Source organism: Pelmatolapia mariae, linkage group LG15 (genome assembly GCF_036321145.2).
Source record: "Pelmatolapia mariae isolate MD_Pm_ZW linkage group LG15, Pm_UMD_F_2, whole genome shotgun sequence".
Classification (NCBI taxonomy): Eukaryota; Metazoa; Chordata; class Actinopteri; order Cichliformes; family Cichlidae; genus Pelmatolapia; species Pelmatolapia mariae.
In genome coordinates, this window is record NC_086240.1 from 18118763 (window position 1) to 18126945 (window position 8183).

General features: G+C 39.9%; 1 protein-coding gene across 1 annotated transcript in view; it reads right to left on the minus strand.

The window, feature by feature from the left end:
• sipa1l1 (signal-induced proliferation-associated 1 like 1) overlaps positions 1 to 6949 on the minus strand; it is a 92866-nt gene extending 85917 nt beyond the window's left edge. The window contains exon 1 of the mRNA XM_063495253.1: positions 6785 to 6949. The gene's annotated coding sequence lies outside the window, so the exon portion shown is untranslated. The remainder of the gene's footprint in view (positions 1 to 6784) is intronic.
• Between the last annotated feature and the right edge of the window lie 1234 nt (positions 6950 to 8183).

Consider the following 8183-nt stretch of genomic DNA (forward strand, 5'->3'; position numbering starts at 1 on the left):
AAGACGGTCTTTAAATAATAGTAGGTATGCCATATATTTCTCCCAAAAAGTTATTTAAACAGTTTAAATACCATCTTTGTAGGGACACTCTATATGATTCACCCTTGGCAAATATTAAGAACTCTAAAACAATACAGAAAATTCTAACCACAAACTAAAGTCAAATTTAGCCGATGACATTAAAAATATGGGATAACAGCAACCTTAAAAGATTGAGCAACCAGAATGGGTTAAGTTGTCAAATAACTCTCCCAGTACTAATAACCCCAATTTGAATAAGAAATTCAATCCAGTTCAAAGCTGACACTCAAATGATCACAAGTGCCGACATTACAAGGTAATTTCAGGAAAAATGGCTTGCATGGATTTCAAGTTGCACCTCCAGACACAAACACACACACACAACAATTTCCCCCAAAAATGGCACAAGAGAGGCGGCAGCAATTAACAAATCCAACTGGGTCACAAAATGACTTCTTTCACTAATACCAACTCAGGCAGCCAACACCAGCAGCATCCATTTAGCCATCCAGAAATACAGAAATTTGAGAGCTTTGTCTGCTTGGAAACAGATGGCAAGGCAGTTGGTAGGAATTTCAGAAACACTCCAGTACATGTTAGTCTTATCCCCTAACAGTTTTTGTACTCAGTGGCACTCTTGCAATTTCATTATAGAGTTGAAATGAGGAAGGGTTGAGGACAGTCTGAGAGAATTATTAATTTGACACAAACTCATTGTAATGCAGGATAATGAACATGTGCACCCCTGCAGTCAATGCTTTCTACCAGTTAGCTGATGTGCTGTTGTTGTTCTCTCACTTCTGCAACAGCAACTAGTATAATGCTGATAATAGCCAAGTAATTCAGTGACACAGGACATGAACTAATAGTGAAATTCTGTGTCAATGATGATGTCCAAAAAAAAAAAAAAAAACAAAAAAAAAAAAAAAACACATAAATCAGTAAATGCCACCTCATTTACTAATGTCAGTCAACAGGTCCAAAGAGCCAAACAGCTCTTTTTAAACATTAAAAATACTGACCAAAGGAGCTTTAAAAAGTAATCCCTCTTTGTAAATGACTATTCTTATGATTATTCTAATATTATATTATACAATAGAGTAGTTTGATAGAGCATCATAAATGTGAAAAAGTAGGGTTTTTCAGTTATCATCATCTAAGTCGGACAAGCAGTTGAGAAAGAAGGAGGATGTGCGTACATCACAAAAAGTATAAAAGACTGATGCAGCTACTGTGACATAACCCATTGGTTTCTGAAGTCCAATTTTGAAGCATCAAGATTTTCCATTTTCACCTTCGCCAAATACTCATTTGAAGGATTTGACAACAACGGACCATAATTACAGTGAAACTGTACATTGGTTAGCTACCAACTTACATTGATTCTCCAAGCATGATTTAGACTGACCAATATTTCCAAAATGTATTTAACGTTTCATAGATTCCTGCGAGAAGACAGTTGACTGGTGTGACCATTAGTAACATAACATCCATGATAATCCTGTTATCACTCTTTTTACGTGATATAAAAGCGTGATATCATGATATCGTTGCTATAGCAATACCATGCATTTACATTCCCTAGTGCACAAAATAAGACAAGCCCAGGCATGTCTGAGAGCAAGATCCTCGTGTCAACCTTGATTTCCAATATAATGCATAAAGAGCTGATTCAACAACATCCAATAATGCACAACACTTAGAAAATATGCAAGAAAACAGTTCCTGATGAAAGTGGTGAAACAACAAACTTGTTTTACCACTCAAGGCAAAAACAAAACATTTTAAAATACATCCCCGGATAGCATTTATAAAGAATCTAATGTGAAAGCCATGTCCATCTTTTATACTATGTACGTGGCACACAAGTGATTTTCTCAGTATCCACAAACTCCCTCGGGTACTGAAGATAAGTAATATACAAAGTAGGATAACTGATAATTTCTACATCATGGTATAGCGAAAAAGCAGTATCCTGCAACCATAAAACCTATATCACTGTGTCCAGTAAAGAATGATGACTTGAAAGTTTTGAGTTTACCCTTTGATGTGTTTACTCAAAGCTGAGCAGCATCAGACCAATATTAAAAGCCTGGCCAGGAGCAGAGGCCCAAAGCCAGATGGAATATCTGTTTAGCCATTCACACCAATCTCAAAACACTGTATAATTACAGATTACGGCATCAGTCTGAAGAGAGCACTGACAGCCAGAAAAAAAACAGAATATGGGTGAATTTGGTGGCTAGTTATTCAGTCTGCAGCATGACTGCAATCAATTCAATTGTTAACACTGCAAAACTAGATTGTAAGGGAATTTAACCTGGCTTTTTTGGATAATTCGAGAAGTAAACTTAAAATGTTCAGCCAACCTGCTGTGTGTAGGCCGGGGGATGCCAATGTAGTAGTATCTTATGTTTTTATTTCAAGCGAATTTCTGCAAATTGCAATGAAATAATACGGAGAGCAAGGGCACAAATGATCCCTGCCTAATATTCTAGCATTACAATAGTGATATGAAGATACTCCACGTTCAATCTCCATCCTGGCTTATATCGTTTGTAAGGATTATACGTTTATTCTATAATATCTAGGCTGCTTTCAAGGCTGTTGTACAGTACGTTGTGTTTACTTCTATGTTGATTAATCTGCCTAGTCATTGTTCCCTGATGCTTATAGATTTTTTTTTCCTCTCTCATTTGTCACAACTGAAATCTGAAGCCTTTATAATCCACAGTGCTTTCATCTGCTACAATCCACTTACAGCCCTAATTAAAAAGTTGTTTCACCAGACAGACGGGAAAGTGGAGAACTGGAAAGGGATCCAAGTCCCCTCACCTCAGGTGGAATGGCTAAAAGTAACTGCTTCCTCTTGTGACCTCCTTTTTTCTTTTCTGGGTGCTTTGAAAAGGCCTGACAAAGCCTTCATGGGGTTTCATATTTATCCTCTGCAAAGGACCATGGATCAAAAGAGATAGGCAATTTCACATATCAGAGAAAACACCGCAAGGGCTGTTTGTTGAGTGAAAACAAAATGCTGGCTTGCACTTCAATGTGTCAAGAGCTTACAGACCCAGGCTTTCTAACATACCCTGCACTTAAGTATTTGGAGATACTGTCTTTATGTTGACTACTTAAAAATTATTTACCAAAACAGGTGCCTGTAAAAAACACATGCACATCTGATGTGAATCAGTCTGAAAATAGTTTGATGTTCATCTGTTGCTGCCTGCTTTTTGCCGTTAACGATGTCTTAGCTACTCCTCCATTTCCTCTATTTCTACCAGTGGCTTTGACTTCTTGCTCATTTTTTCGCAAGATCAGCATCTGCTAGAAAAATGTGGTCATTGATAGCGTATATTCTTAATGTCACTTTACATGTTACTTCTGTTCCCAATAAGAGTTCATTATTTGGTTATTTCTGTATAAAGGGGAAGTGAGCATGTTGGTCACCAATGAGATAGACTACAATCATGGTCCTACAACTACAGCAGAGAGTATTATGATGTTTAGTGCAACTGCAACCTTACCTTCAAATAGCTCAGCTAGCTCACAAGAGCTAGGTTGCACACACTAATATGTGCTGAGCACCGATAGGCTGTTACTCAAGATATGTAATCAATAAGATTATCAATAAGACTAGAATGTGAGACATTTCTGTCAACCACGGAGCAGCATCTGAGGAAATTTTAAAAAAGAAAGAAAAGAAAAGCAACCGCCAAATTGTTAGCAAAAAGTCACCACCTGAAAACATTTGCGTCTCACTGTTTAACTAGTTCCTTTATTGTCTGGGCCATCAACAAGGTAATCAATACGGTACATTTCTCAGAAATGACATCCTTTTTTCAGTGCTAATTAAGATTCCTGGTATTACTGACTTTTAAATTCAAAATGTGATTAAAGTCTGCACAGCATCTCAGTAAGAATCCCAGTATTTTGTATTACACCATTTTGCCAGGCCAAGTAGTTTTATTCAATCAGTCTGCCCTACAGTATGATCTACTTACTGTTACAGAGTATTTCTTGCTCTGTTATTTCTCAAGAGACAGCCTACCCCAAGACCTTAAACAGAGTGAACTCACATTCCAATCGCCAGCATGTAAAGAGTCACCAAAACAGACAGACAAAAGCACAAAAAATGAAAAGGTAAGCTCAAGAAAAAGAAGCAGCATACATCATGAATCAGGATTAATGCAGAAAGGATCGACATGGGCACTATGAAAGAGTGACATGGTAATAGACAGAGAAAATTTGAGGGATGTGGACAGAAATGAAGAGTGTGTCATAGTCCCCGGCATGCCATCCACAACAGAAAGAAAGCAAGCCGAGAGGAAAAGGCACTGTCAGTGATGGGCAAAAGGAGGAGGGAATCGTGGGAGGTGGGGAGTAAAGGAGCAGCAACAGAACTGAGACAGAAGGGGAGGATGAGGCAGTAACAGTGGAAGGGAGGGGAGCATAGTGAGGCTAGCGCGGTATGTCGTAAACAGGTAAGACCCCATTATCAGATACTGTCAGTGATGCATTACACGTCAAAAGGGAAAGCGCTAGTATCCCAGTTATGGGATTAAAATGTCCTCCTATTCCTCACTTTGCATTTCTCAGATTCTCTCCTTGAGCACCTCCAAATCTTTTCCTGTCCCAAACGGGGCTAAACTACACATTTGAGACTTTTTCACCACATCCTAATTGAAGTGTTTATTTAAAATGCAGGATTTTGCTCACAAGAAGACACCAAGGTCCTGGGAAATTCTTTATTTGAAAGCAGTAAAGAAAGCCCCTGCTGTGTGCCTGCGATGGAGAGGGTTCATGCACACTGACCTAGGCTTTCTAGCAAAGCCTGCACTAAAGTCTACGGGGATGCCATTTCTCTGTCAACCACAGTAGTTGAAAATAATTTATGCATCTCACAATCTTGACTGCATGATGACAACTGTCTCATTCATTAAACTCGTGCTGCTTAATCTAAAAACATCTAGAGATGTTTCAACATCCCAAAGCACTTAAAATAATCTCTCAGCTGCCCACCATCAGTGCTTGAATTTTTTTTTTCCTCCCCTCACATCTTTTTTTAATTCAGCAGCTACACGTGTGACAGAACATGTGCGCCTCCACCTACACACTCAATTTCAATAGTCTACTTAATATTATAAATGCGACACAGCTTCCAGATCAGCTCAGCCTTGGCATTCACAGGCACTGACGAGGGAGGGCTGATAGCATGAGATGTTCAACCGCTATATCAGAGTTTGGGGTTTTTTTGTTGGTTTTTTTTTTTTTTTTTTTTACGCAGCTGCTGCAGCAACCAAAGCAAGAAGGACAAAGCAGCTCAAATGATGCCGTGGAAGGAAAGCATCTCCAGCAGTGCTGTTGTGTTGTTCGAGTTGAAAATTAGACCCATCCCAGTCATCCAGCGAACAGAAATGTCATTTCTTTGATGTGTCCATTTAGGAGTTGTCAGTGAAGGAAGCAGAGTGTTTCTGTGAGTGTGTGTGCGTTAACCCCCTCCTCCCGGAGGGGTAACGCTGGTAGCCTGGGGGCAGACTCCACAGGTGGAGATGGCAGTAAAAAAAAAAAAAAAAGTAAAAAAAGAAAGAAGACAGAGCATCTACAGGAGGTCCATTAACAATAAAAATCCCCCCCATGGTGACAGAGAGAGATCTCAGACACAAGCAAGTACTAACCTCTTTAAGACAAGCAAACTTTAATAAACTTAACTGGCCTATACAAAAAAAAAAGAAAAAAGAAAAATGCTTACTTCATGGTTAAATCGTTGATGAGCCAAGCTTCTGAGGCATCTTAAATGTAGCACTCCTACACCACTATTCAAATGTGACTAAACTACACTGACGGCCATTTTGATTAATGAGACTGGTGTTGACAGAGCCTTAGGTGGAAATAACTTCATTTTTGATTTCCAGCAAGTTCCTAAGCTTGCACTGCGCTCTGAAAATAACACATCACATGCAAGTAATACCATGAAACAACACGTGAGTCCGGTGATAAGTAATAAACTTTGCATCTCTCATCACATCCCTGACTGATCTCTATGCCAATCAACACATTACAGAGCTGTGAAATGCTGCAGATGTCCAGGCAAGCCATTCAAATCGGCAGCAGCAATGCCTGCTGACAGAAATGCACTGCAAATCATGCATTTGCACCAAGAGCTGCTTCCCCAGACAGAAGACATTTCTCTGATGAAAGGGGCCCCACAAGTCTTTACGCCAGCTGCAGCGTCCACATGTAAGATGATAAGACAGACAGCATAGGTTGGGATACACAGGAAACCCACTAGAGCGGCTGCGGCTAGCCATCCCCAATTATGCAGCAGTCACGCAGAGACTTAACCAAACAACCATTACCTTTATCTGATCGTCATTTTCGCAAGATTTCCTGTGTCTTTAAGAGCAACGGTGAATCGCTGTCTGAATTTTCAACTGTGGTGTCTGCGTGCATGTGTCAAAGAAGACGCCGTTAACTGAATGGGGGCTGAAAGCCTTCTCGTTATGATACAGGTAATTAAATCAGATACATGCTGGGAGGGGAAATAAAATCCACACCAGTAACACGTAAACGTTACCTGAGCGCCAGTTAAACTTTTCAGCCTTGTTTTCTCTACCTAAAATATACTGCATTTATCCAAATACTTAATCCACACTGGTTTTTAGCACACTAATAGCAACTACAATCCGGCTAACCGAATACTAATGGATCTGATATCCCCCAGTTTCTATACGCACACCAACGGAGAAGAGAACGCACTCACCTTTATCAATTTCCACCTTTTCGACAGGAAAAATAACGCTCTCGCTGGTCATTCGGCGGCGCACACACAGACCGTAACTGCTGTAAAGTGAACCGGCTGTCAAAGCTTCGTAGCAGAAAACCTCCGCTGCTTTTCACCTTTGTAGCTCTTGCTGTCCGAGCACTCCACCGACCGCCTCTCGGTTTGTTCAAATCAGAAGTTCATCCAAAGTTGCAGCGGTTCGCCCCGCCTCGCGACGGCGATTAGGTCACCGCCTCCCTGTAATCCTCTGAGCTGTACTCTCGCGATACGGACAGCCACTGCTTATCAGACTGCGTAGCCTCGCGGTGACACGGCGAATTGAATTAAAGAGAGGCCGACCCAGTGGGTTGAAAAAGGACAGGAGAGAGGGAATGCGTTGCTCTGGCAACACAGTGGCTGGGCTTTCAGCGATGCCCCCCTTTTTTTAAATTCAAGCCAGTGATGTTGTGGCAGGTTTGCGTGTTGATAAACACTAGCTAATCTATCTAATGCTTGTATCGAGGACAGAATAACAGGAAGCTACCTGCTGGAATGTGTTTACCCGGTCTAAGAACTGTCATTTGGTTTTTAGCTGCATTGGGATACAATGAAGTATAATGAAGGTACTCTTCATTACTTAGATAACAGTACCGAGGGGTAAATTTGGCACTGTTTGTATAAAAGAATACAAGCATCGAAAAGGATGAAGAGAGGCATTAAAATATTTAAATGTATCTATATTTTGCTAGTTCTCAGATATGAACCACAACGTGGGTCACAGATAAAACCTACCCACTACATTTGATGTCATTAGCCATTTCTGGGTCCAATGGCTCTTAACTTACACAAAGAAAACAAAGACTGAGACACATTAGACTATTAAAATTATCAGTGTAGCTGGTTTTCCAGGTCTTACAATAAAGAATATAAAATAAAGAAATATGCACAAGGTGTAGTTGCTTTAAAAGTTAGTAGTATGTTAACTAGCTAGTAGACATCTAAACATGGTGGTCTCTCTTAAGAATAAAAAAAAAATATGGCTATAACTTTGGACTAAATAAAAGGAAAGAAAACGAAATATCAGCAACATTTGGATGGTTAGTGAAGTTGGGTTGGATCAAATAATAGTCTGGTAGCTATTTTAGGTATAACAAATGCCATCACAGGGAAAGTAAACTGTCGAAACTTAAGCCAAGAAAACATATGAGATTACAGTTAGTCAATAATATGTTTGCATAATATTTGTGTGGACTGGGTCAGGAAGATGGGACAAACCTACCCAGTCTGGCCCATTGACTAATATTAAGTTCATCACACATTGCTCAAGAGTTGTCAGTCATACACTTAAGACATGATGCAACCACTAGTTCCAATGGAAAAATCTGTATAAGTACACATT